Raw genomic sequence first — 26,206 nt, forward strand, 5'->3', positions numbered from 1 at the left:
GAATAAAGTATATATTAGGCCTGGCTGCTATTTTTATTTTTGTATTTATTTGAATTGGCTTACTGCAAATTATACCGCCGACTCTTTCGGCGGGCGATACTTAACCTCGCCTCACCAGGCTTTCCACCACCTCGGAGGAAACCGTTTACTAACACCACACCATGAGAGGCAGGGGCATGCACAGTTCTGTAGGCCTATTTAACCAGTGCAAGTGGTTCCTGCTCAAATCCTTTCATGTCGGACCCCCAACTTACTTATGTATTGGACCACACTTGGACACTACAGTAGCAGTGTAGACCGCACTACTGCCTATCATGTCCAATGATGTAAAACACTATGTTAATTGATTTCCAATAAAAAAATAAACATTGCATTAACATTGCATATACACATAACATTGGATATTTTTCCAGTGGCATGATGATACGAGTCTTATCCCTTTAATGTAGCCATATACATTAAAACCTTCTAATCATTTTGAAGGCACAAATATTTATTTGTGAACCTTACCACAGTTACATTTTTCTGCTGTTACCTACAGTATAAGTACCGGTAGTCACAAATGAACCCTGTGTATAATATATAGGCCTACTTAGTTGACTAGGACCCCTCCTGTCAACTAAGTGTTTTTTTTGTTGTGGCTTTCGCTTTTATTTTATATTTTTTATGGAGGTACAGACAGTAGGCTGACAGGAAATGGGGAGATAGATGGGGGGAAGACATGCAGTAAAGGCCATCGGGAGTCGAGCCCGCGGCACACTGCCAGATTGGGTTGCCAGCCAAGGTGCCTGAACCACTGAGCCATGGCCCAGGCTCAAGAGCTTTTAGATCTGCTATTTTTGCCAAATTGGGACACCAGTGTTTAACATGGTTAAAGCTGCAAGCTGGAACGTATCCGCAAAGCTATGCGTTGAGCTTGTATATCTGCTATTTTCACTAGTTTAGGTCCCAGGTCATTTCTCTTTTGGGTCTTGAACTAAAATGTAAATTAATCAATATATAAATGAATAAAATGTGTACGCAGTATTCAACAAGAGTAGTGAGCCCTCCTTTTTAGAAGGAAATAACCCCCTGTCATGACCTTTGAATGTTAAAGAACGATAGTCGTATTGTGATTTTAATTGTGTCTCTAATGCAGACAGTCATGGGGTTTCTATACGTGTCTAGTTTCTGTTTGTAATGATGTTTTCTTTTCAGATGCAGCACATGTGAGTCAGAGAGAGAGAGAGCGAGAGAGCGCCCACATACAACTTCCTGCGTGCAACAGGAAGTGACATTCAGGTTCATGGAAATGCCACAGCACCTCCTTCCCTGGTATGTAAAGCGTGTGTATGGATATTGCTGACTGTTTAAATGCAATGAAACTATGAGTCACACGCACACGCACCCACACACACCCTGGTCCTGAGCAATCTGGTGCCCCAAGCAGGAGTTTTCGCGGCGCCCACCCCCCTGGGCAGACATTGGGGATACACTGGGGAGGCACTGGGGGCGCACTGGGCACTGGCGAGACAGTGGGGAGGCACTGGGGAGTCACTAGGGAGGCCCTGGGCAGACATTGGGGAGGCACTGGGGGGAACACTGTGGAGTCACTGGGGGGACACTGGGCACTGGCGAGACACTGGGGAGTCACTAGGGAAGCCCTGGGCAGACATTGGGGAGGCACTGGGGAGGCACTGGGGGGACACTGGGCAGACAGAGTTTTTTTTTGGCGCACACCCCCCCCCCCCCCCATGGCGCCCGAAGCGGCTGCTTCGTCGCCCTGTAGGAAGGGCCTGACACACACTCTGTCTGTCGAGTGGTTCAACAACTTTCTTTTTTAATTTGATTTATTGATTTGGTTTAACAGAACTCTTTATGCTTACAGAGCAGCAGGTTCACGCAACGCATGTCAGTGTTTGAACATTAAACATGGCAGCAAAATAAACTCACGTACACCGGGTACACACCACACGCACACCAATTTGAGAAGCACTGATCTAATAATTATGATTATTTCGTCACGGCAGTCACGGCCTGAAAAGGTTGAGTACCACTGATCTAGTTGACAGGTGTGTGACACGAGGTCTCCAACAGCTCATCATTCTGGACCGATAAAGGACAGCTGGTTTGTTCCCCATGTGGTATGCGGTTAACCAATCACATTTGCATCATTTATATCTATACTATATCTGTTCACTGTCTTCACTCTCTTCTCTGAGTGGTTAGATAGACTGTGTTGTGTTGTGTGTGTGTACTGTGTGCCCATACTGTACTATACGTGTGAGGGGGCCAATTGTCCCCACATGTATAGTCGCTTGAGAAATAAATATTGTCAGTGACATGACAATTTTGGTCCTGGTCCTCGCAAGTGAAAATGTTGTTTCATGACTTGCACTCAAACACATACTCTCTCTTGCACACACCATACTACGTCGCCAGAACAGCGACGTGTGCACACATGCATGCACGCACACACGCGCACAGTGTCCACAAATGAGAACAGAGATGGAAATAAAGACACAGAAGGCCACATGCAAGATAGATTTTCTGCTGATTTCCATTAGAGAACTATTGGCCATTATTTAACGACATTGGTGTTGGCAATTATGTAACTGATATGTCCCAAAATGTAACCACTTTAAACCTGGTGTCCCAATTGTTCACAATTGGACATGTTGTGAGCTTGTACTGTAGATTGCAGATTTTAGAAATTTCTCATTTTGAAAAACTTGAATCAAATCCATGTCGTTACCACGGACGGGGATGTGCACTTTCGCTTCGTTGTTTTGTGGTGACGATGTCTGTGTGTCGCAGCATAAATCTCTAAACATTGTGAGACAGTGTAGTATGATTTGTCGTTCGGCTCAAAGCGTAAATTGAACATTATTGTTTATTGAACATCAGAATATAGCTTTAGGTATTAGTTTTAACCAAAAAATCACACCCGTGTGAAGTGAGGGGGCTAATATATTAAAGTCTAACTCATGTTGATTAGGTGATGTAATGGTGATATAAAACAAACGGTGTCAACACAAACATTAAATGCCATTAACAATAAAGAGACAATATGACGTAATGAGGGACAATATGACGTTGAAGTTTTCCCTTCATTGTCAATGGCGTTTTTTAAAACAAACTAAACTAAAAACAAACATTAAACCTGTACTGTATATAGGAGCACCCTGGGCAAGACCTACGCTGAAAAGACTATCAGCGGAAGTGGCGGAAGTGTTGCGTGTAAGATAACTACGTCACGCGGTGCGGCTGTGTTTACTAGTCCCCACCCAATGATCATTTCAGCGGGAATACATTTTCGGGAACACAACGCTGCGATTGGTCAAAAAACGTTAACTTCCGGGGGGGGAGTTACACGGCGGAAGTCCCGCCTTTCGATAGCTTCTCTACCTTAGGTTGTGACCAGGCTCTTCTTTTTCGCAGTTAAGTGAGCCTGGGACCGAGGCTAATATAGGAGGGGAAATAAATATCCCTTTAAGTAATTTATTGCCCATATATGGAGATTCTTGATCAGTAGCCTATAGCATACTATAGTATAATTATAGTAGTCCCTTTTATGACCAATTATGGAGTGCATGCCCATATTGAGCATGATACTTACTGGTACTGCTGGTTTTGTCTTCCAGCTGGCCCACACGTCCTTGAAAAGAGAAGACAACGTGTGTCGGTCTCGTGTCAAAGGAAAGGTAAGATGCCTTGGCAGCCTTGCTTTCATTAAAGTTCTAAACAGATGAGTGGCATACAGGTGTTCTGGGGCAGCCGGGAGGTTGGGTATGTTAGTGAAAGTGTTACCTACATAACTTGTACTGTACCAGTACTGTATCTTGTATTATCTTGTACAGCAGTACTAGTGGTTCTCAAACCTTTGTATTAACATTTTTCAATATTGTTCCAAAAATTTCAAACTTTTTTTTCCTTTTTTTTTTTGCTGATCTACATACTCACAATGTGCCACAATGCAACACGTTGTGAGCTTGGAGATTGACTATTTTCAAATTGGGGTTGTTTACAATGTACATTGTGTAAAAGAGAACAAACCAGGCACTGATGGATGGCATGCACGTTATAATATGTAATCATGTCGGTAAAAGTTTTGACCATAAATACTGTCCAATAGTGGTTCTCAAAGTTGGGTCCGGGGACCCCCAGGGCTCCTTGAGGTAGTTCCAGCGGATCCCCATCCAAATGCTCTATTAGCATTTTACACTCGACGCATCGACGGAAACCCTTTCTTTTTTAAAGGAAAACCTGTGAAGTTGTAACAGAAAAATTTACAAAACACAAGTGACGTTCTGATGACTGGATTCTTTGACCCAGAGAAATACTGTAGGCCTATATTTCACAGAAAATCAGGGGCATTGACCTTGTGAACTTCCGGTTTGGCTTCTTGTAGTACTGTGCATTCTCCGTTGTAGTGTATTCATTTTTCTCAAGTAGCTACAGTATAGTAAAATTCATGCTACTGTAACTTACTGTACAGTATCAGAATAAGGCTGCAACTATCGATTATTTTCTGTGATTATTCTATTGATTACTTTTCAGATTCATTGAACTATCACTATACTTTGTCTGACTCACAACGGTGTCAAATTGTTAATTAGTCAATATAAAGTAAAAAATTATGAGGGGGGAAAAAAAGATCATATTTTGAAAAAAATTATATAATTTTGATAGTTTTAACTGGCACAACATGTATTCTCAAAGGTGTGCGTGCGTGCGTGCGTGTGAAAAGGTGAATACCCATGTGTAAACCCCCCTCAAACTGCAGGGATGGTTAATAATGCTACATACTGTATAGGGATGGAGACAGCACTTTCTTGGCAGTGACACACACTGTGTGTGTGTGTGTGTGTGTGTGTGTGTGTGCGTGTGGTTAATGGACAGGCCTCTACTCAGTATGTGGTAGGGGGAGGGACTTACGGTAAAACCAGACTGTCAGCCATTTACCTGAAGTGACATGACAGGAAGTGATATCACGATTGTGTGTGTGGGGGGTTCAATTCAAAGGGGGATTTATTGGCATGAGAACACGTACGTTTACATTGCAAGAGTGGAACAATCTATCTTATAAAACCATAAGAATTGTGTATTTGCTGGATAAACGTTTAAAACAAATGGCAGCAATATTTCAATCTTTTGCATTCATTTGGTATATGAAACCTTTGGGACAAATACCAAATACCAGATTTCTGTCTGTCTGTCTGTCTGTCTGTCTGTCTGTCTGTCTGTCTGTCTGTCTGTCTGTCTGTCTGTCTGTCTGTCTGTCTGTCTGTCTGTCTGTCTGTCTGTCTGTCTGTCTGTCTGTCTGTCTGTCTGTCTGTCTGTCTGTCTGTCTGTCTGTCTGTCTGTCAGTCAGTCAGTCAGTCAGTCATACTCTTCGACGCTCCGGTAGCTAACTCTTTCTATTTTCTTATAAAGGAAACAATAGAGCACAGAAGTCTGACGTCAATATCGGTAGAGGGCACTAGGTCCACGGGTTCATGTACTTTTTATTTGCATTGAAATCCCCATAGGGGGATTTTAGATAGCCTCATATAAGAACACTCATATGGATATGAAGAATCAACTGACTGTGAGAAAACGCTAATATTACTGCTGCTGAATTAGTTACATTTTTGCTAGAAACAGACTGTATCAATATGAGGGACTGACTGTCATAAACGATAGACACCTCCCCGACAATATCGCAGAGATGGTTTGTTTATCTTTGAACCACAATGCTTATATGAGACGATTTTAAGATGACCCCATGTTATTCTCCATAGAGAAAAACTTCCACGAACCAGGGAATGAGCGAGTGACGTCAGGACTTCGGTGCTTTATTCCTTCATGTTTGTTAATTGTTTCCATGGATACCTTGCAAAACAAGTCTGCACAGATGGTGTAATAATTGCATAATTTGACTTTTTTCAACATCCATCCAATTTTGGGTTCTTATTTGTAAGAGACAAAAAAACATTGGAACAAATTATTTGTTGAGTATGTTAATGTGGAATAATATTTACTTTCTCTTTGAGTAATCCAACTTTCTGCATATAGGAGTGACTTTATGACGTTTGTTCACGAGTATGTTTTAAGTTTAAAGCCATCTATCTAACAACCAATGAAGCAAAGCCAATGGACTTTAGTTAGTTCCCTGATGAATTGTACATGGACACATCCCTTCTGTTGCTACTGTTGGTGTCAACAAAAACTGAATAGCATTGTGCTGTAATGTTTTAGCATTGCAGTTTTTGTTTTGGTTTGATGTTAATTGATTTGCATGTGGTCCCTGGGCCGCCAGTTGCCCATGTATGTTTTAGAATGTGTAGCTTTGAATCCGTTTTTACTTACTCTTAATGAACTTGCTAATAGACACACAGCAGAACAAGAACAACAACGCTTTACAAAGTCAAGTCAAATCAGTTTTATTTCATATACCTATAATACAAAAAAAAGCCTCGCATAATTCACAAAAAAAAGAGATGGGGAACACAACATTCACAAAAAGAGTGAGAGAAACTTCTTCAAAGTCTTCACTATGTATGAGTCTGGTTGGCAGATGCGTACAACCATATTCCTTATTTTTTAACATGTTTATTAATTTTCTTTCTTTTTTTCTTTAATTTGACAAATACAACAATTATTCACATATTTCCCCCCCATACACACAAATGGCAGTGCAAATATTGAAATAAAATCTTTATAGAAATAATTATCAATAGGGCCATGAATACAGAAAACAAAGACAAAAGCAGAAAAAAATCATGTATACTTTTATACACACACATGCTACAGAGAATTAAACAAACATACACACATACACATGTCCACATTACTGTGGGGTGCATACTTAGTTTAGACTAGTCATTGGTTAGACATGGGTTAAGGTTAGGTTTAGGTGTGCTGCCCCGTGGGAGGTTAGGTTTAGGGTGAGGGTTTGAGATGGGTTGTAGTTGTAGGACTAATGACTGGTCTAACCAAGCACCCCATTACTGTTCCTTACTCTAACTCAGCAGGTGATTCAACCTATCATTCATCTAAAGCTTCTTCAATGTCCTCATGTTTAATGAACTCCAAGAACCTCTCCCATATCTTATACAATACAACAGGTGTCTTGTGCTAAACTGGACACTAAATTCCTCAACCAAAAGCCAATCATGCACATGGGGGCATCAACATTTTTCCAACATAGTGAACAATTGAGTGTCCTGTAACAATCATTATTTCTTTCTTTGTTATTTAGTGCACAATTTAATGGATAAATACTGAGTATACGTATATTAATTGAAAATAATAGCCGTTCTACAAGCTCACAATGTGAGCTTGTAGATCTGCTATTTTCAAAAGATTTTTATACATTTGAAATGGGACATTCTGCATAATGAGTACTTTCTAACTTTTGGTACTCTTAAGTACATTTTGATGCCAATACGTTTGTACTTTTACTTAAGTACATTTTGAATTCCGGACTTTTACTTGTAACAGAGTATTTCTATATTGCAGTATTGATACCTTTACTTAAGTAAAACAGTACAGTACTTTTTCCACCATGCACTGCCCCATTATACAGTACTTCCATGAACAGACCCACATTGATTTCCATGTACCCCGCCACACGCCATTTTCTCCCACCACCAAATCCCACCATTTACTATAACATTGTTATTTACTGTAACTTTAACATTAACTGTGACAAATTAAATATTAATATTAACTATAACATTGTTATTAACTGTAACACACACAAACTGTGACAAATTAAAGGAAAATAAATGAGTGGAGAAACATTATAAATGCCTATGCTTCCATACAGGCCTAGCCTATACTGCATGATACGATTAAGCAATTGACCTTGATCTTGAATCAAGATGGCAAGAGAAAATATCCAAGTGATAATAAAAGAGGGTTTGTTATCAGGGTACGGAAGGCACAAGTTTGCATTCACAGACTGCTCGGCTGACCAGTGTTTTAATAGGAACAGTGACTAAAGTGACATTATTAAATTGGGGCCTGAAATTTGGGGTTGAGAGAACGCCTTTGATGACCGCGATGCTGATGCATTAATGTGATATGTAAGGAAAAACAGAGGAGCGACTTGTCCACAGCTGACTGAGACTGTCAATGCAGGACATGGTGATCAGAGTGTGTCAACAAGAACAGTCCATCAGATCCAGTGGCGTGCACAGACATTTAGATGGGCAGGTGCTCAAGTGAAAAAAAGGGCACCTTGTGCAGCGTGTGGAACCGCGTGTGAGATTTATAGATTTTAGGGCCTAAATAATATATTAGAAGCTTTTTATCAAGAATTGATCAATGTCACCATGGTCCACATTGCTGTCCAGAGGGAAGGGCAGGGGTGCTCTAGCACCCCCTAGTGTATATCTGTGCACGCCACTGATCAGATCGTCAACTATACATAGACATGTAGAGTTGCAGTGCGTAAAACTCCTCGTGAGAAAGACAAATGCACATTTGAGAGTTCAGCGGTGCAAAAAGGAAAGAAGTGAGATGGTCAGATGAGTCATTCTTGAACATAATTCTGAAGTGGGAAAGTAAACAAAGTCGTTTGCACACCTGATCAAGGTTCAACGACGGGTGCTTTGGTGGAGCAGTCGCAAACAAATCTATTCAGGCATCTATTCAATAGTTGCCTAAGGAAGGTATTTCACCAAAAGGTTGCTACTAAATTCTTCTTTTGTTCTTACACCTTATACTAACACACTTTGTGTTGGTTTCTCCTTTAATGTGTCACCCATCTGTATATACAAAATACAGAAGTATCATCATCATAACCTTATACAGATTCACCCCAGAACAGCATAGATAAAGATATATAATTTTACTATGAAAAACATTTTAGATTTAGATGAAACATTTAACAGGCTTTTGCACAAAAATAAATGAACAAAAAAATGTTCGACCAAATACAGCTGACCAAATACAGCTGTATTTTTTAAATATCAACACTCAGACTGTATCTAGTGGCGTTTGCGTTCCCAGCGTCTGAAGCTCCGTCCCTCAATGTACAACTCCAGATTTTCCAGTTCTGACAAAGCCTTGTTCTGGACACCAGTGTCCTTTAGCTTTACACACACACGCACACACACACACACACACACACACACACACACACACACACACACACGCACACACACGCACACACGTCCATTGACCCAATCATACAACAGAGCAAGAGAGAGTTACAGATGTCATGTGACATAGACGTGTTGGACAAGTGATTCTGATGTATGTAGGCGACCGCATTCCATTGCTTCTTGCACATTAAATGTGTATCAGTTTGACACTGTTGCTAAAGACACTGTATTGTGCATGCCTGCTGCTTCATTACATCCAGTATTCTTCTTCTTTTTTTACCAGCTGATACGAAGTATCGGCAGGTCTATATTAGGATGGGAAACTTGCAACACTGGTTGCAACACTGCTAGTCGACCGTAGATCATTCTGCTGAGTGTTGCCAAGTCTGCATATTTCCAGCCAAGTCTGCATATATTTCCATCCAGCCTAACGTGGAGGCTGCTTAGCTTATTTCTGTCACGACAGTTGGCAACACTGGCAACCATACTGCCGAGTACTTCTTGCTGAGTGTTGCCAAGTCTGCATATTTCCTGCCTGCATATTTCCAGCCTAACGTGGAGGCTGCTTAGCTTATTTCTGTCACGACAGTTGGCAACACTGGCAACCATACTGCCGAGTACTTCTTGCTGAGTGTTGCCAAGTCTGCATATTTCAAAAGCCCACAAAAAACACCTTTCAACACACTACTTACACACACTCCAACTCGCTTATAATTCGCGGACCTGGCAACACTACCTCCCCTCGCGCCATTGGCTCAGACACACACACGCACGCACACACACACACACACACACACACACACACACTCACACACACACACACGCCTGGAAGCCACCGCCCACTGTGATCTCTCCTCAGGAGAAGAGAAACAGCGGAGGAGGAGGAGGAATTGTCGCCTCACGATTTCGCATATTCCTTCTAAATCTCTGTATATAAAATATAGCTAACTCATCGAAACTCTTAGTTACATCAATATTGTTCTTCGCCAATAGTTGGTTTGTGCCAAAGTATTACGAGTATAGAGTTCGCATTGGCCAATTCCATTGCCATGCACATTCACAGCCATTTCGGTTTGACCCAGAGCCAACTCATAGAAGAGTTACTACATTGAGGGGGCAGAAACCGAGCGCTCGAGCGCTGTTCATGCAGGCTGAACTGAACAGTTTCGGGAGACAAACACAGCAGTTACTTTTGCACCATGCTAATGCCTGCTAAAGCTAATGTTGACAGCCTGTGTGTGTGCGTGCTTGCAGCTATGGCTTGCAGGACAGAGAGGCAGGCGGAGCGGAGGGGTCTCGTCTCGCGCAGCGTGTGTGTGGAGTTTATGCTTTGAGAATTTCTGCCCTCTTCCATGGCATTTGCGACACAAAAAACATTCTCCCATGTTGATAAGACTATTTTGAAAAGCACTAAAGCAGTGGTTCTGAACCTGTGGTCTGGGGACCACCAGGTGGTCCCCAGCTACATGGACACTTGGTAACCAAATGAACCCTTAGAGATCTTTAACTCTTGCGAGTACAATTCAACCAAGTGGGTCCTTTTGCTTCAATTTCACACTCAACAGTTGAAAAATTGTTAAACATCTGCATTACTTCTACACAATTGCAGAATGTAGCAAAATTAATTTGATCAACATTGGCCTGTTATCTCTCCTAATGGTACCAACATCAATACAGTTCTTTAGTTTGGGTCTGGAAGGCTAAATGTCATCAAATGGTGGTCCGTGGCTCAAATGCAGAATAAATAATGGGCCTTGATATGACAAATCTTGACAACCACTGATTTAAGGTATATTTAGAACGGATAAAAATATGAGATTAATTTGCAATTCACTATGGACAATCATGTGATTAATCGCGATTACATATTTGAATCGATTGACAGCCCTATTATTATATAAGACAGAGGCAACAATAATGTGCAAATAGCCAATCCACAAGTTCACAACGACCTTGGACATCTGCTATTTCACAACATTTATCTGTGGAACCATTCTGTTGCTTGTCTGGGTGGGGGGGGTCCCCACTTCAAATATGATTACTTTGGCGGGTCACAGCCTGAAAAGGCTCCTAAAATTGCTAGCCTACCACCTTGATATTACCCAAAAAAATGTTGTAACTTGTTGCCTTATCTAACTATTCATTGATTCACTCCCAAAATCCATTTGGCAAAACAAAAACAAATCACACCTGTGTGAAGTGTGGGGCGCTCACTTCGCATTCTCTCATGCTGGGCTAGTTGGTGTCAAGGTGATGTCTGTTTGCTCAGCAGTTGCTGATGTCTGCTCAGGAGGTTTGAGTGTTTACTCAGACCGAAAACAAATTAGAGGGAACATTGCCGCGGACCACCGCACCAACCTCTGCAGGGACCCCCCTTATATTAAACACACATCTATACGGAAGCTGCTGGTTATTATTCATATTGAATCAATTCTTCAATTGAATTGATTGAATATAAGGGGGGTCCCTGCGGAGGTTGGTGCGGTGGTCCGCGGCAATGTTCCCTCTAATTTGTTTTCGGTCTGTTAAATCAAGCTACAGACAACACATTCCAAATAACCTCCATTTCCTCTAATGACCATTTTGTACTAGGCTACACGCACCTGGACAAATCCTGTTGTTGTTTACACCAGGGGCGGCAGGTTCCTATAACGGCAGTGGGTGCCCCCCCCCCCCCCCCCCCCCCCCCCCCCCAGCGGGGGAAAAAAACATGTTTTTGGTACTTTATAATTTACACTTGGCTAATAAATACAGGGTTGCGCGCTTTCAGTTCACAACAATTAACGAACACATTAAATTGTTTCTGCATCTTGTTTCAACATTTCAGCATGATCCACAGTAAATAATTCAATTGTTTCAGCCATAAGCGGTGGGTGGATTTTACCTTTAGCTAGGTGGGACGACGACGACGCAGATTTATTTATTTATTTCACCCAGATGGTCTAACAATGTCATGATTTGACCAATTTATTACCAATCTCGTACACCATTGCTCACGAAAGCAAGATCCTTGACCCAATTACAGCCACTGCATCTTACCTTTTAATTACAGTAAAAGTAGTCTGAGGAAAAGGAACAGTTCTGTTCCCCGGACATTGTTTTGGGATATTTTGGCTGAGATGGCTCTGTTTGTCAAGTCTCAAGTCATGGCTCTTTACAGACGGGCCGACGGTACACAGACAGCAGCCTCTCCGCTGACTGTGTTAGTGTTGTGTTGCTGCAGGAGACGGAGTGGTGAATGAACCGTGCGGTCACTGGAACAAAGCCACCGTATTAGCATTTGAATACCTGTTCTGTGAACACCGTAAAGGTGTGTGCCTACGTGACAACATGACCAGGGGGAGGGGATCTTCAGCCTTAATCTCAGTGGGTGCTATTTGGCTTATAATTTTTTCAGTGGGTGTCCAAGCCCTCAGGCACTCCCAAAGTTGACGCCGCTGGTTTACACACACACATAAACAGACACAGATATATACATTTCAGATAATAGCACAATTCTGAAGATTGTAATCAGCTGGTAATTAATTGATTTGAATCAATTCTTGTTTTTTTTTACCTTTCTTTCGTCCCAACTAATATTTTGATGCTTGTACCTGTACGAGTGAGTGACAAAATATTGTATACCTGATTGACTGGTCAGGATTGTAAATGTACAGTATCAGTGGCGGCCGGTGGGTTTTGCCCTTAGAGTATATATGAATAGAGACGGCACCCGGAGGAAACCCTGAGGAGAAATGGACATAGTGGCCGAATTTGGTATTGCAGCGCTGGGCCAATTCTGGTCCGTTGACTATCATTGCGCACGTTCATGATGACACGTGAACGCTCTTTCATACGTGAACGCGTGCAATGATAGTCAACGGCACAGCACGTTCACGATTTGGCCCAATTCTTCCCAGATTGCACTCTGTTCCTAGCCGGAAGGAGGAGTGAAATCGCCTCATGCGCTTTTGAGCTACTTAATGCAAGTGGATGAGAGGAGAAATCCGGTGCCGTCTCTATTTATATATACTCTAAGGTTTTGCCCCAGCTAGTAGTGCTACACCAACAATGAAGCCAACGTGTACTATGTTATCACACTAGTTTATTTTGATAAATGAAAATGTTCTTATTTGTATTTCAGGCCCTGCCTAAAATACAAACGATATTATATTAATCCCCGCTTTGGGCGCCGGGAGCCTTCGAAGCGGCCGTGTGGCTGTGTGTGTGTGTGTGTGTGTGTGTGTGTGTGTGTGTGTGTGTGTGTGTGTGTGTGTGTGTGTGTGTGTGTGTGTGTGTGTGTGTGTGTGTGTGTGTGTGTGTGTGTGTGTGTGTGTGTGTGTGTGTGTGTGTGTGTGTGTGTGTGTGGGTGGGTGGGTGGGTGGGTGGGCGGGCGGGCGGGCGCGCGTACCTGTTGTGTAGCTGTGTCCAATGTGTGTATTTGCAGTAGACTCAGTTTTCTGGCAGATAAGTCAGACAGGTTCTGGGTGAAGGACTCATTCATAGATGCTGACCGTAGCGCATCACACACCTTCTTTTTCTGAGAGACAGACAGACAGACAGACAGACCATTATGTTTGAGTGAAGTTACATTCATATATTGTTATAGTAACCTTTTCAATGACAAACCATCAAATTCACTAATTGTAAATATAAACAAGTCATATAATACATATAGTAACCTGTTACTAACTTGTAATTTCTGAGTAATATAACAGTATGCATTAATGACGTGTATTACCTAAGTATATCTATTTTATAATTATCATTGTGTAATTTCAAATAATTTTACTGTTTAGTGCTTAATTGAATGACTTGAACCCTAGCATCCATATTCTAGGGGAGCGCAAAAGTAGCAAATCTAAAAGCCCACATCGCGTCGCATTGCGAAGCGTTGTGAACTTGTATCTTTCTTATATTATTTGACAAATTTGGCCAATATGTGACCAGTTTTTATAGTATGATTTGTTTGTTTGATGCCATTATGGTCTTTTTTTCTTGTCCTTTTTGAGGTGTTCATCTGCACCACTGGTGTAGAGGATACAAGCGGTCCAAGTCCACAGCCAATTCAAGTCCAGTTTACTAAGTCTAGCGGGTTTAAGTGTTTAAAGTTTTAAACTAGTGTTATTGTAAATCAAAAGGTCAGCCTTACACGGCGGAATGGGCGGATGCAACGTTTGATACTTAGGAGGAAGTTGGTGAGATGGTCATGCTTGGCAGCAGAACCAAGTCTGTGTTTGAAGAGAGACTGATAGAAGTCCAGAATCCTGGTGACTACACAGCCATGGAGCTGGAGGGACAGACAGACAGACAGACAGACAGACAGACAGACAGACAGACAGACACAAATCAGTACAGTCTGTAAACAGTGAGTAAAGGGTCCGTAAATAGTCACCAGTCAAATCGTCTGTGTTCACAGCCAGATAGTAAACGGTAACCATGAAAACAATCAATGAGTCTGTAACCTCTTACCTGAGGATCTTTTCTGATTTCATCAAACGACTTTAGGGGCAGCAGGAACCTACTGTTATCAGAGGTGTTCTGAAACGCATGCAGGCACGCACAAACGCACGCAGGCACGCACGCACGCACGCAGGCACGCACGCAGGCACGCAGGCACGCACGCAGGCACGCACGCACGTCGCACGCACACGCACACGCACACGCACACGCACACACACACACACACTCTAATTGGTTATGATATAATACATAAAGGGAGGGAAGACATGCATATCAATGTCATCATCATATCATATATCATATCATATCATATCATCATATCTTCATCATGTCATCATATCACAAGTAAGACGCGCGAACGCGGGAAGCGAACGCAGCTCGTAAATTGCAAAAACAACAATTAGAATAAATTACGTAATTTTTTAAGGTTTTTTTTAAGTTACGTTTTTTTTAAGTTAAGTTTTTTTTAAGTTTTTCCTTTTAAAGTTTTTCCTTTTAAAGTTTTTCCTTTTTAAGTTTTTTTTTTTTTAAGTTAAGTTTTTTTTAAGTTAAGTTTTTTTTAAGTTAAGTTCTTTTTAAGTTTTTCCTTTTTAAGTTTTTTTTTTTTTTAAGTTACGTTTTTTTTTAAGTTAAGTTTTGTGTGTGTGAGTGCGTGCGTGCGTGCGTGCGTGCGTGTGTGCGCATGTGTGTGTGTTTTTGTGTGTGATACAGCTGCGCCCTCTGGTGGTGGGCGGGTGGTGTTACAGTGTGACACACAGACACACAGACAGGATCTGCTGGGTCTCATAGTAAATGCTCACTGCGTTCGCAATCACTGCGTTCGCAATCATCATCATACTATATCATCATCATACTATAATTAATTCAATGTCGCAATGTGTGTCAGAAACACTGTCGTAACTCCTCACTGCCTGCAACCAATCGCTCCCACTTTTCACACAGGCATTGACCATAATAATATGGAGGTCTTAACGAAGCCCTTTTTCCAATTTAAGAAAGTATAAATTAATAACGAATTTATTAGTCAATTAAATATTCCCATCCACAAAATTAAGTATTTTTCTCTCAGAAAATAGATTTTCCATCATTTTGACTTTTCTTCAAAACACACTTTTTGCTCTTCCACCTACAGCTTTTGTGCAAATCTCACAAAATTCGGTACACAATCCAATCCACCCCAAATTTCATTCACATGTCGAGGGTGATTTAATCAACGGAGAGCCCAAAGCAATTCCATTTGCATCCATAGGGGGTGCCGCAAATGCGGAATTTTACAACGTTTATTGCAAAAACATGCTTTTTGGGGGATAAATCCGATATGTTTGCGAGAGCGTATAGTTTACGTGCACTATAGCGAGACTGTGTGTGTGTGTGTGTGTGTGTGTGTGTGTGTGTGTGTGTGTGGTGTCTCCCCACTCACGCAACGCTATGGCTTACAATTACTGCAAACAGCAAACAAACTAAAAAAACACAAACATATTATACAAGTTCAAATGAACGGTAAACAATATTTATGGGGGGGGGGGGCAATATCTCACAACGGGTAAGGACTAGTTTTAATAATATATAAACGGCTGGAAAAACCAGTCAAACAACAGTCAACGGCCGTGTGTGTGTGCGCGTGCGTGCGCGCGCGTGTGTGTGTGTGTGTGTGCGCGCGCGGCGCGTACTCACTCTCTCCAAACTGATGTTGCGGACCAGTCTGTTGAGTTGCCGCAGATCAACACAGAGCGTTGTGTTCTCCCTTGGCGGACATTTACATTGACACTCTGATGCTCTGCTCTGCTGCCCCCCGCAGCACAGGAGGACAATCACCAACCCATAACATAGCCTGGACATGCTGAATGAATGACTGAATGACTGAATGAATGAATGAATTATTAACTGACTGACTTGTTAACTAACTAACTAACTGGTTAACTGACTGACTGACTGACTGACTGACGTACGTTGTTCCTCTGTCTTGATTTCGGTCCTCTCTATGTCTGGGTTTCTCTTATCCTCTCTATTTATACCTGACGGAGACACTCAGGTAACACCTCTTTCCTTTCTCCTCTCTGTCTCTCTCTCTATCTCTGTGTGTGTGTGTGTGTGTGTGTGTGTGTGTGTGTGTGTGTGTGTGTGTGTGTGTGTGTGTGTGTGTGTGTGTGTGTGTGTGTGTGTGTGTGTGTGTGTGTGTGTGTGTGTGCGCGTGCGCGTTCAGGGGGAAGTTAACCAGGTCAAGATTGTCTTCAGATGGTCATGGTGGTTTACGATGTCCTAGTTTGTGAAGGTTTTCAATGGAAAGTCCCCCTCACAGTCCCATTCAGCAGCATGTTTCCTATTGTCGGTCTATTCAGTGCAATCAATCATTAACATAGAATACTGTACATTCAAAGTCTGCCAATGGTGCCAAGAGAGTGGGAGTTGTCCTGCACTGCTCGGGTGTCAAGGCACACACTGCATCCAGCGATCACTCAGTCTTGTATAGAGAGTATGCACGTGACATCTTCACCAAACCAGGAAGTTATGCAGGAATGCCTACTGAGTGGCAAAAAACAAACAGAAAAGTCATATCTGATTGCAGTAAACGTCATTAAACAATGTTAAACTCACTTTGCATGTTGCTTTGCCACTCGATTTGCCACTTCACTTTAAGCATGCGCATACCCTCTATTCCAGTGTTTCTCAAACGTGTTCAAGTAAGCAATCAATCAATCAATCAATCAATCAATCAAACATTGTTTAATTCTCTGAAAATCACAGAGAACTTTTTCCAGTGGTGCCGAGATTACATTTTGGAGAGAAGAATACTGTCTCCCAGGCCCTGGACCTGATGGAGGGTAAAGGAACTGGTTGGAATAACCTGTTGTGTTCCTTCCACGCGCTACGTCCTCCCGGGAAAACTACCCCCTGTCAGGTGATAAGAAGCAGCCTGCTCACTCCTCATGCATTGAAGGAAGCATGAGCTCAGTTCAGGGCTATCCCCAGGTTGGCAGAGGGAGAGTAGCGCCCAGGATTACCTAAAAAATGGATTAGAAAATCATGTGATAAGAAAAGAAAAGAAATGGGGTGTTCAGGCATTTGAGACAGAGGTAGAGCTTGCCAGGCCGTTGTCGCAGTAATAGTGTTAACAGATTGTGGCTGGGTTGGTAATTATCCTTGATGATACGTTGAGCTTTCACCACGCAACACCTCTCATCCAATTCCTGGAGGGAGGGCAGCCCATCACCCACAATGCACTGGGCCTAGGTTTTTTCTGTTTGCGGGAAGTGGAATTCCCACACAAAGCCGCGACGTAGCCTGTCAGGCCACTTTCGATGGAGCTGCTGTAGAAAATCGCCCTAATATCATACTTAAGAAGTGTCAATCTGGTAGATATATTTAAGTGTGGTTTTTTATTACAGTGTGTTGAGATTAACACTCTTATGTACCATATACACACACTGTTTGTGCGTGTGAACAATTACATATACTGTACAGTACATAACTTCTGAACTATTCACGTTGAGACATTGCATTGGAATTGCTGCTTCAGGGCATTTCACTTCCTTGTTCCCAAGATGATGTAAGTGCAGTACATTATCATAGGGCTATGCATTCCTTTCTGAAAAAATAAATAAAAAAATAATAGTTATCTGAGGCAGCTCCTGTGGGCAGAAGTGAAAGCTATTCCAATTTGGCGATGATTGGATGTTGCACTCATGATATAGGGCATTTTGGGAGAAATGGCATCTGCCCACAATTTTGTGAAGGCAAATACAGGCGGTATGGAGGATGAAAACCTGTCATGTGATCCTGTCATTGTCAAAGACCAGATGTTCACCTTTAGTGGGGGGTGAAATAAATCACCTTTCTGCAAACAAACAGGGACATGTAGCATGTGTGGCACCGGGTGGCTCTGGGTTGTTTAGAGGCTCCTCCTTGTGTGATGCAAATGTGTAGTAGAACTTTTCCACATTCATGATTTGTGACATTTTTGGTCAAACGGGCCCCTCCTGCAAACTGTACAAAATGTGAGTTTTAGCAAATAGTGTTTTCTATTAAGAAAACCCCAAATGACAAAATATAGTTAGCCGGTAATGGGCTAGACCTATATGGGGAGTTGTATCATAATCATTTATTGCAGTGGTTCCCAAAGTGGGGTCCGGGGACCCCCAGGGGTCCTTGAGGGAGTTCCAGGGGGTCCCCAGCTAAATTATAGTTTGAAACCAAATGGACCCCTGTGAGTCTGTAACTCTGAGAGTGTACACATGGAACCAAATGGACCCGTTACTAAATTAACATTAATTTTACAATGTAAATTGGGGTCCCAGAGATAGAAATGCCATTAAATGGGGGTCTGTAGACTAAAATGCATGTCAAACTGGTGGCCCTTGAAATTAAACTGGTTGAGAATCACTGCTAGAGCCGTAGCTAGAGCCGTAATAATCTCTTATGGGGGGTCCCTAGCAAATCTGTGGGATAATTGGTGTCAATTTGGGGGTCCTTGACATGAAAACGTTTGGGAGCCACTGATTTTTGTTTGTATAACGTATGGTTTGAGATTTATTGGCCAAAACCTGACGTGTTTTATGAAGGTATAGCCTGCACAACTATTACAATATAACAAATTACAATGCCACAATGAAGCCAATTTGAAAAACATTGGGAACCAGTGATGATGATTATTAGCTATATGATGATGATAATGATGATTGTTATAATCAAGCTATTTCGCTATATGGAGCCACAGCCAGAGAGGCTATACTATAGCTATTTGGGGGTCCATGGTATGTATAAAGTTAGAAATCCCCTGCCCTACATTTCAGTCATAGTGGAGGAGTTGAGTGGGTTTGATGATGCTAAAAAAAAAAGCTGTTTGACCTGTATAGCTGACCTGGATTATACATACAGTTTGTGTGTGTGTGTGTGTGTGTGTGTGTGTGTGTGTGTGTGTGTGTGTGTGTGTGTGTGTGTGTGTGTGTGTGTGTGTGTGTGTGTGTGTGTGTGTGTGTGTGTGTGTGTGTGTGTGTGTGTGTGTGTGTGTGTGTGTGTGTGTGTGTGTGTGTGTGTGTGTGTGTGTGTGTGTGTGTGTGCGTGCGCGCGCGCAGCCTAGGACATGTACAGTATATTGGTTGGCTGTAAGAGGCTACCAACAACTTGGGATGCTATAAAAGCAGCTAACGGCTTGCAAAATTCTGTGGAATCTCTTTATCTATCATTGACAGCCGCCAAATATGGTGAAGACCCTCGAGGGGTGTATGGGTATTTGTCCAAGATATTATAACTGTATACTTTTATACCTTGTAAATATTTGTGTCCTTAAATTGTATTGCTTACGGTACATGGTCATGAGAATATATATATTATATTGATGAAGCATGCGTGATACGTGAAAAATGTGACCTGTACTGTAGTGTATCTCAGGGGTTCTCAATGTTTTTGGCTGGGGACCCCCGGAAATGCTTTGGCCATGTTTCACGACCCCAGCCCCCTCCCCACCCCCAATACAAATTGGCCGCTATACAATAACCTTAATAATAGAGAAAATACATCATAAATAAATACTGAAACCAGGAAAATAATCATTAAGGAAAGTTTATATGCATGTACTATGTAAACTCTTAATTTCCATTTTCCAGCCATTCAGTAAAAAAAACAAATTTCTTTTTCTTTTTAAATAATCTGGGGACCCCCCAAAGTAATTTGGCGACCCCCTGAGGGGTCGCGACCCCCATGGTTGAGAACCCCTGGTGCATCTGACACAGATCTATCTCAGACACACCCAATGCTGTACTGTACGTTGCATCGTCTCTGACTCCCATGATAATATGCATGTTTTGAATGTTGCTGTGTTGCATTATGTTACACGTCATGCCATTATTTATGTTCCTGTTAGTTTACACAATTTCCCGAACACTGGTGAAACGGTAAACCGTGTGTGTGTGTGTGTGTGTGTGTGTGTGTGTGTGTGTGTGTGTGTGCGCGTGTGTGCGCACACACACACACACACACACACACAAAGGTGTCCCAGTCAGCTGTTGTTCTAAACAATGCTAAAGAATTTGAGAACTGTTTTCCTGTTCTTGAACTCGCTCTCTCGCTTGTCTGAGATGTACAGAGATTAAGTGTTGGCTCTGCGTAACGTTTTTAGGAAGCAAAACTTTCCTAACTTGTATTTGCAGGAGGAATGTAGTCCTGTTCCTGTTCCATACCACACGGCATGCATGACTCGTCTTAATAACCACTCAGGGAAAGTTTTTGCCTTTTGTTTTGCAGAGTTCTTAAAAACCATTTCATCTCATTGTAAGTCTTTGGTCTACTAGGCTTTAGGTCCCCCTCCTTCCTACTGTAGGAGTCAGGTAACGCTGGAGCAGTTATTCATACACGCACGTCGCACGCATGCATGCATTGATTGCACACACGCACGCACGCATGCACGTGCACACACACCGAATCGCCCATCACCCCCACCCTTTTCATCCAACCATCTGCTACTCGATCCAGTCAGGATCTGTCTCAAATGTAACCCGATCAAATGATAGAGAAGCTTGGTTTTGTTAACAGTGTGAGAATATCTTAACCTGAGATGCCCTTTTTATCAGCTGATATTGATCTTGATACTTTTGCTACCAAACTTGTCGCCTCCTGCATCTCATTCAAGACAGGGTGTGTACTGTATGTGTCCATGTGTGTGTGCGTGCGTGCGTGTGTGTGTCTGAAGCTAGGGTTTGTGCGGGTATTTGTCCAACATTTGCTGGCTGTACATTTTGTAATGCACCTTCTAAATATTTGTCTCCTTGTATTGTATATCTTATGTGGACATAAATCTATTGTATTGCCTTTATGTTTTTGTTGATTAGACACTGTAATTACCAGCAGAGATCATGGAAGATTTGGACTCAGTAGGCCCCCACGCAGGCTTGTCACCGGAGGCCCCGATCAGCGAACTAGTGCTGCACGATTCTTGCTCAAATTTAGAAATGAGATCGCATAGGTGTATCTAGATTGTGATCTTTTTTTGATTAATCGTGCAGCACTCATACCCAGTAGTTATATGCGGGAAGCCAGGAACGCCTACTGAGTGGCAAAAATCCCGGTGGAAAAGTGATGCATGTGCATATACTCTCTATAGTAATTCGGACATCGTTACCCCTCTGTCGGGAGAAGACATATACAACCTTACAGGTTGTAGCTTTGAATCGAGAATATAAAGGGCACATTTGTCATGAGAGCAGAATCTTTATTAAAAATCATTGATTATTTTGGTACATCAAATAAATATATAAATAAATAAATAAATAATCAATAATCAATCAATCACAATGATAATGTACCATTGTGTAGTTAAATAAATATAACAATAAATACAGTTTACACAAGCACACACACACACGCCACGGCACGCACGCACGCACGCACGCACGCACGCACGCACGCACGCACGCACGCACGCACGCACGCACGCACGCACGCGTGAATGGGCTGTCAAGCTAGCCCTCATTTGAAAATAAATAACATGTTAAGAAATAGTGTACCTGTAGTTTACTAATTAAGTATTTTTACCTATTCTTTCACTGAAGTAACATACTTTTACTTGGAGTTTTGCCCCTGTTTAAGGGATAATTTTCAACATCAGCCATTTTGTACAGTATATTGGTTGGCTGTAAGAGGCTACCAACAACTTGGGATGCTATAAAAGCAGCTAACGGCTTGCAAAATTCTGTGGAATCTCTTTATCTATCATTGACAGCCGCCAAATATGGTGAAGACCCTCGAGGGGTGTATGGGTATTTGTCCAAGATATTATAACTGTATACTTTTATACCTTGTAAATATTTGTGTCCTTAAATTGTATTGCTTACGGTACATGGTCATGAGAATATATATATTATATTGATGAAGCATGCGTGATACGTGAAAAATGTGACCTGTACTGTAGTGTATCTCAGGGGTTCTCAATGTTTTTGGCTGGGGACCCCCGGAAATGCTTTGGCCATGTTTCACGACCCCAGCCCCCTCCCCACCCCCAATACAAATTGGCCGCTATACAATAACCTTAATAATAGAGAAAATACATCATAAATAAATACTGAAACCAGATATAATCATTAAGGAAAGTTTATATGCATGTACTATGTAAACTCTTAATTTCCATTTTCCAGCCATTCAGTAAAAAAAACAAATTTCTTTTTCTTTTTAAATAATCTGGGGACCCCCCAAAGTAATTTGGCGACCCCCTGAGGGGTCGCGACCCCCATGGTTGAGAACCCCTGGTGCATCTGACACAGATCTATCTCAGACACACCCAATGCTGTACTGTACGTTGCATCGTCTCTGACTCCCATGATAATATGCATGTTTTGAATGTTGCTGTGTTGCATTATGTTACACGTCATGCCATTATTTATGTTCCTGTTAGTTTACACAATTTCCCGAACACTGGTGAAACGGTAAACCGTGTGTGTGTGTGTGTGTGTGTGTGTGTGTGTGTGCGCGTGTGTGCGCACACACACACACACACAAAGGTGTCCCAGTCAGCTGTTGTTCTAAACAATGCTAAAGAATTTGAGAACTGTTTTCCTGTTCTTGAACTCGCTCTCTCGCTTGTCTGAGATGTACAGAGATTAAGTGTTGGCTCTGCGTAACGTTTTTAGGAAGCAAAACTTTCCTAACTTGTATTTGCAGGAGGAATGTAGTCCTGTTCCTGTTCCATACCACACGGCATGCATGACTCGTCTTAATAACCACTCAGGGAAAGTTTTTGCCTTTTGTTTTGCAGAGTTCTTAAAAACCATTTCATCTCATTGTAAGTCTTTGGTCTACTAGGCTTTAGGTCCCCCTCCTTCCTACTGTAGGAGTCAGGTAACGCTGGAGCAGTTATTCATACACGCACGTCGCACGCATGCATGCATTGATTGCACACACGCACGCACGCATGCACGTGCACACACACCGAATCGCCCATCACCCCCACCCTTTTCATCCAACCATCTGCTACTCGATCCAGTCAGGATCTGTCTCAAATGTAACCCGATCAAATGATAGAGAAGCTTGGTTTTGTTAACAGTGTGAGAATATCTTAACCTGAGATGCCCTTTTTATCAGCTGATATTGATCTTGATACTTTTGCTACCAAACTTGTCGCCTCCTGCATCTCATTCAAGACAGGGTGTGTACTGTATGTGTCCATGTGTGTGTGCGTGCGTGCGTGTGTGTGTCTGAAGCTAGGGTTTGTGCGGGTATTTGTCCAACATTTGCTGGCTGTACATTTTGTAATGCACCTTCTAAATATTTGTCTCCTTGTATTGTATATCTTATGTGGACATAAATCTATTGTATTGCCTTTATGTTTTTGTTGATTAGACACTGTAATTACCAGCAGAGATCATGGAAGATTTGGACTCAGTAGGCCCCCACGCAGGCTTGTCACCGGAGGCCCCGATCAGCGAACTAGTGCTGCACGATTCTTGCTCAAATTTAGAAATGAGATCGCATAGGTGTATCTAGATTGTGATCTTTTTTTGATTAATCGTGCAGCACTCATACCCAGTAGTTATATGCGGGAAGCCAGGAACGCCTACTGAGTGGCAAAAATCCCGGTGGAAAAGTGATGCATGTGCATATACTCTCTATAGTAATTCGGACATCGTTACCCCTCTGCCGGGAGAAGACATATACAACCTTACAGGTTGTAGCTTTGAATCGAGAATATAAAGGGCACATTTGTCATGAGAGCAGAATCTTTATTAAAAATCATTGATTATTTTGGTACATCAAATAAATATATAAATAAATAAATAAATAATCAATAATCAATCAATCACAATGATAATGTACCATTGTGTAGTTAAATAAATATAACAATAAATACAGTTTACACAAGCACACACACACACGCCACGGCACGCACGCACGCACGCACGCACGCACGCACGCACGCACGCACGCGTGAATGGGCTGTCAAGCTAGCCCTCATTTGAAAATAAATAACATGTTAAGAAATAGTGTACCTGTAGTTTACTAATTAAGTATTTTTACCTATTCTTTCACTGAAGTAACATACTTTTACTTGGAGTTTTGCCCCTGTTTAAGGGATAATTTTCAACATCAGCCATTTTGACAGTAGATCGACACAGCTGAAGGTAATTGCATGGTGTTTCTGCGTGCTAGCATGAAGTCAGATACTTAACCACTAAAACCCGATCTATACTTGGTAAACTAATACTGAGCGGAATCGGCTCTGCTCTGATCTACAAGCTTACAGCGCGTTCCCATTGTTCAAGTTGTTAAGCCCACCTTTTATACTTAGTCCTATGATGAACCATGGAAAAAAAATCTGATCTACAAGCTTACAATGTGTGACGAGCTTGTAGATCTTCTATTTGAGCTATTCTTGAAAATTGTGTACATATAGTTAATGACATGCCCAAAATAGGGAGGTCAGGTTGAAAGTGGTTAACTCTACAGCAGTGTTTCTCAAAGTGGGGTGCGGGCACCCCTAGTGGTCCTTGAGTGGGTTCCATGGCGTCCCCAGCTAGTAGTATTGATAGTTAGGAGGAACCAAATGGACCCTTACAGGTCTGTAACTCTGAGAGTATAGACAATGCTCTCAGAGTCATGTTTGAGAACCACCGCTGTCCATGCTGACACACAGCAACACCTACATGAAAAACATTTATTCACGTTGTTAATGTTACTCAAAATGTCTGCTGTGAAAACGGTGCAGTCAAATGGCCTTCAAATAAATTACAGACAAATGTACATAAAGTCCATCTATGTACATTTGTATGACAATATTAATTTATTAAACAATGAATGAATTAAATATACTAACTTATAAGGAGACATTGTTAAATCAACAAGTATTCATAAATATGACTATATTAATAAATAGTACAAAGTTGTAAACTGCACACCATTTTGTATACGTACTAAACAACAACAAAATTAATGCGATGTTACTACGTAGGCTAAGAAAATGTTAGTAAATCAAGCTCATTTGAGTTTCAGAGTTTTGGTCCTGAGGGCCTGCCGTCTGCGGCGCGCCTGAGGTGGTCTCGGCTGAACCAATGAGCTGGCTTTGTGATACAGCCAGGGAAACTCACGCAGTGCCTTGTTCTGGATCACTGTATTGTTAGTCTGACAGAGAGAGAGAGACGGTTACTCTGACTGTCTGTCTGTCTGTTTTGTCTGTCTGTCTGTCTGTCTGTCTGTCTGTCTGTCTGTCTGTCTGTCTGTCTGTCTGTCTGTCTGTCTGTCTGTCTGTCTGTCTGTCTGTCTGTCTGTCTGTACCGTACCTTTATGTTCTGTAGATTCAGTAGCTGTTCGTTTAAGTCGGTGGACTCGTGGTATTTGTGCTCCAGCAGACCTTTGACCTCCCCCAGCACGTAACGCAGTCCCTCATCAGCTGTGTGCTCCTGGCCCGAGCCGCGAGGCGAGTCCCCGGCCCTACTCTGGCCTCCAGCACTCTGAGCCAACATCTGTTCAATCAACTTCTCATAAACCTTCAAAACTCCTCCCATTAGGACCTTTTTGTCACCAACGCAGACACTTATATGTAAATATAAGTGTCTGCGTGCGTGCGTGCGTGCGTGCGTGCGTGCGTGCGTGCAGTACCTCTCTCTCTCTGTCTTGTAGGAGTTTCACGGAGAACACAGGAGATCCAGAAAATCTCACTTTGTTTGAAACCTTCTGCAAAGACAAACACAAAAATGTTCAATTTGTAG

The 26,206-nt window shown here is 42.1% G+C and overlaps 1 long non-coding RNA gene across 1 annotated transcript; it reads left to right on the top strand.

Annotated features, from left to right (window-relative positions):
- Positions 1-1,197: 1,197 nt before the first annotated feature.
- Positions 1,198-25,865, top strand: LOC306916130. Its single transcript, XR_013788929.1, has 3 exons — positions 1,198-1,314; positions 3,624-3,683; positions 25,793-25,865. It is a non-coding gene; the product is annotated as an uncharacterized lncRNA (long non-coding RNA).
- Positions 25,866-26,206: the final 341 nt, after the last annotated feature.

The sequence above is a fragment of the Electrona antarctica genome (assembly GCF_951216825.1).
Source record: "Electrona antarctica genome assembly, chromosome: 23".
Taxonomy (NCBI): Eukaryota; Metazoa; Chordata; class Actinopteri; order Myctophiformes; family Myctophidae; genus Electrona; species Electrona antarctica.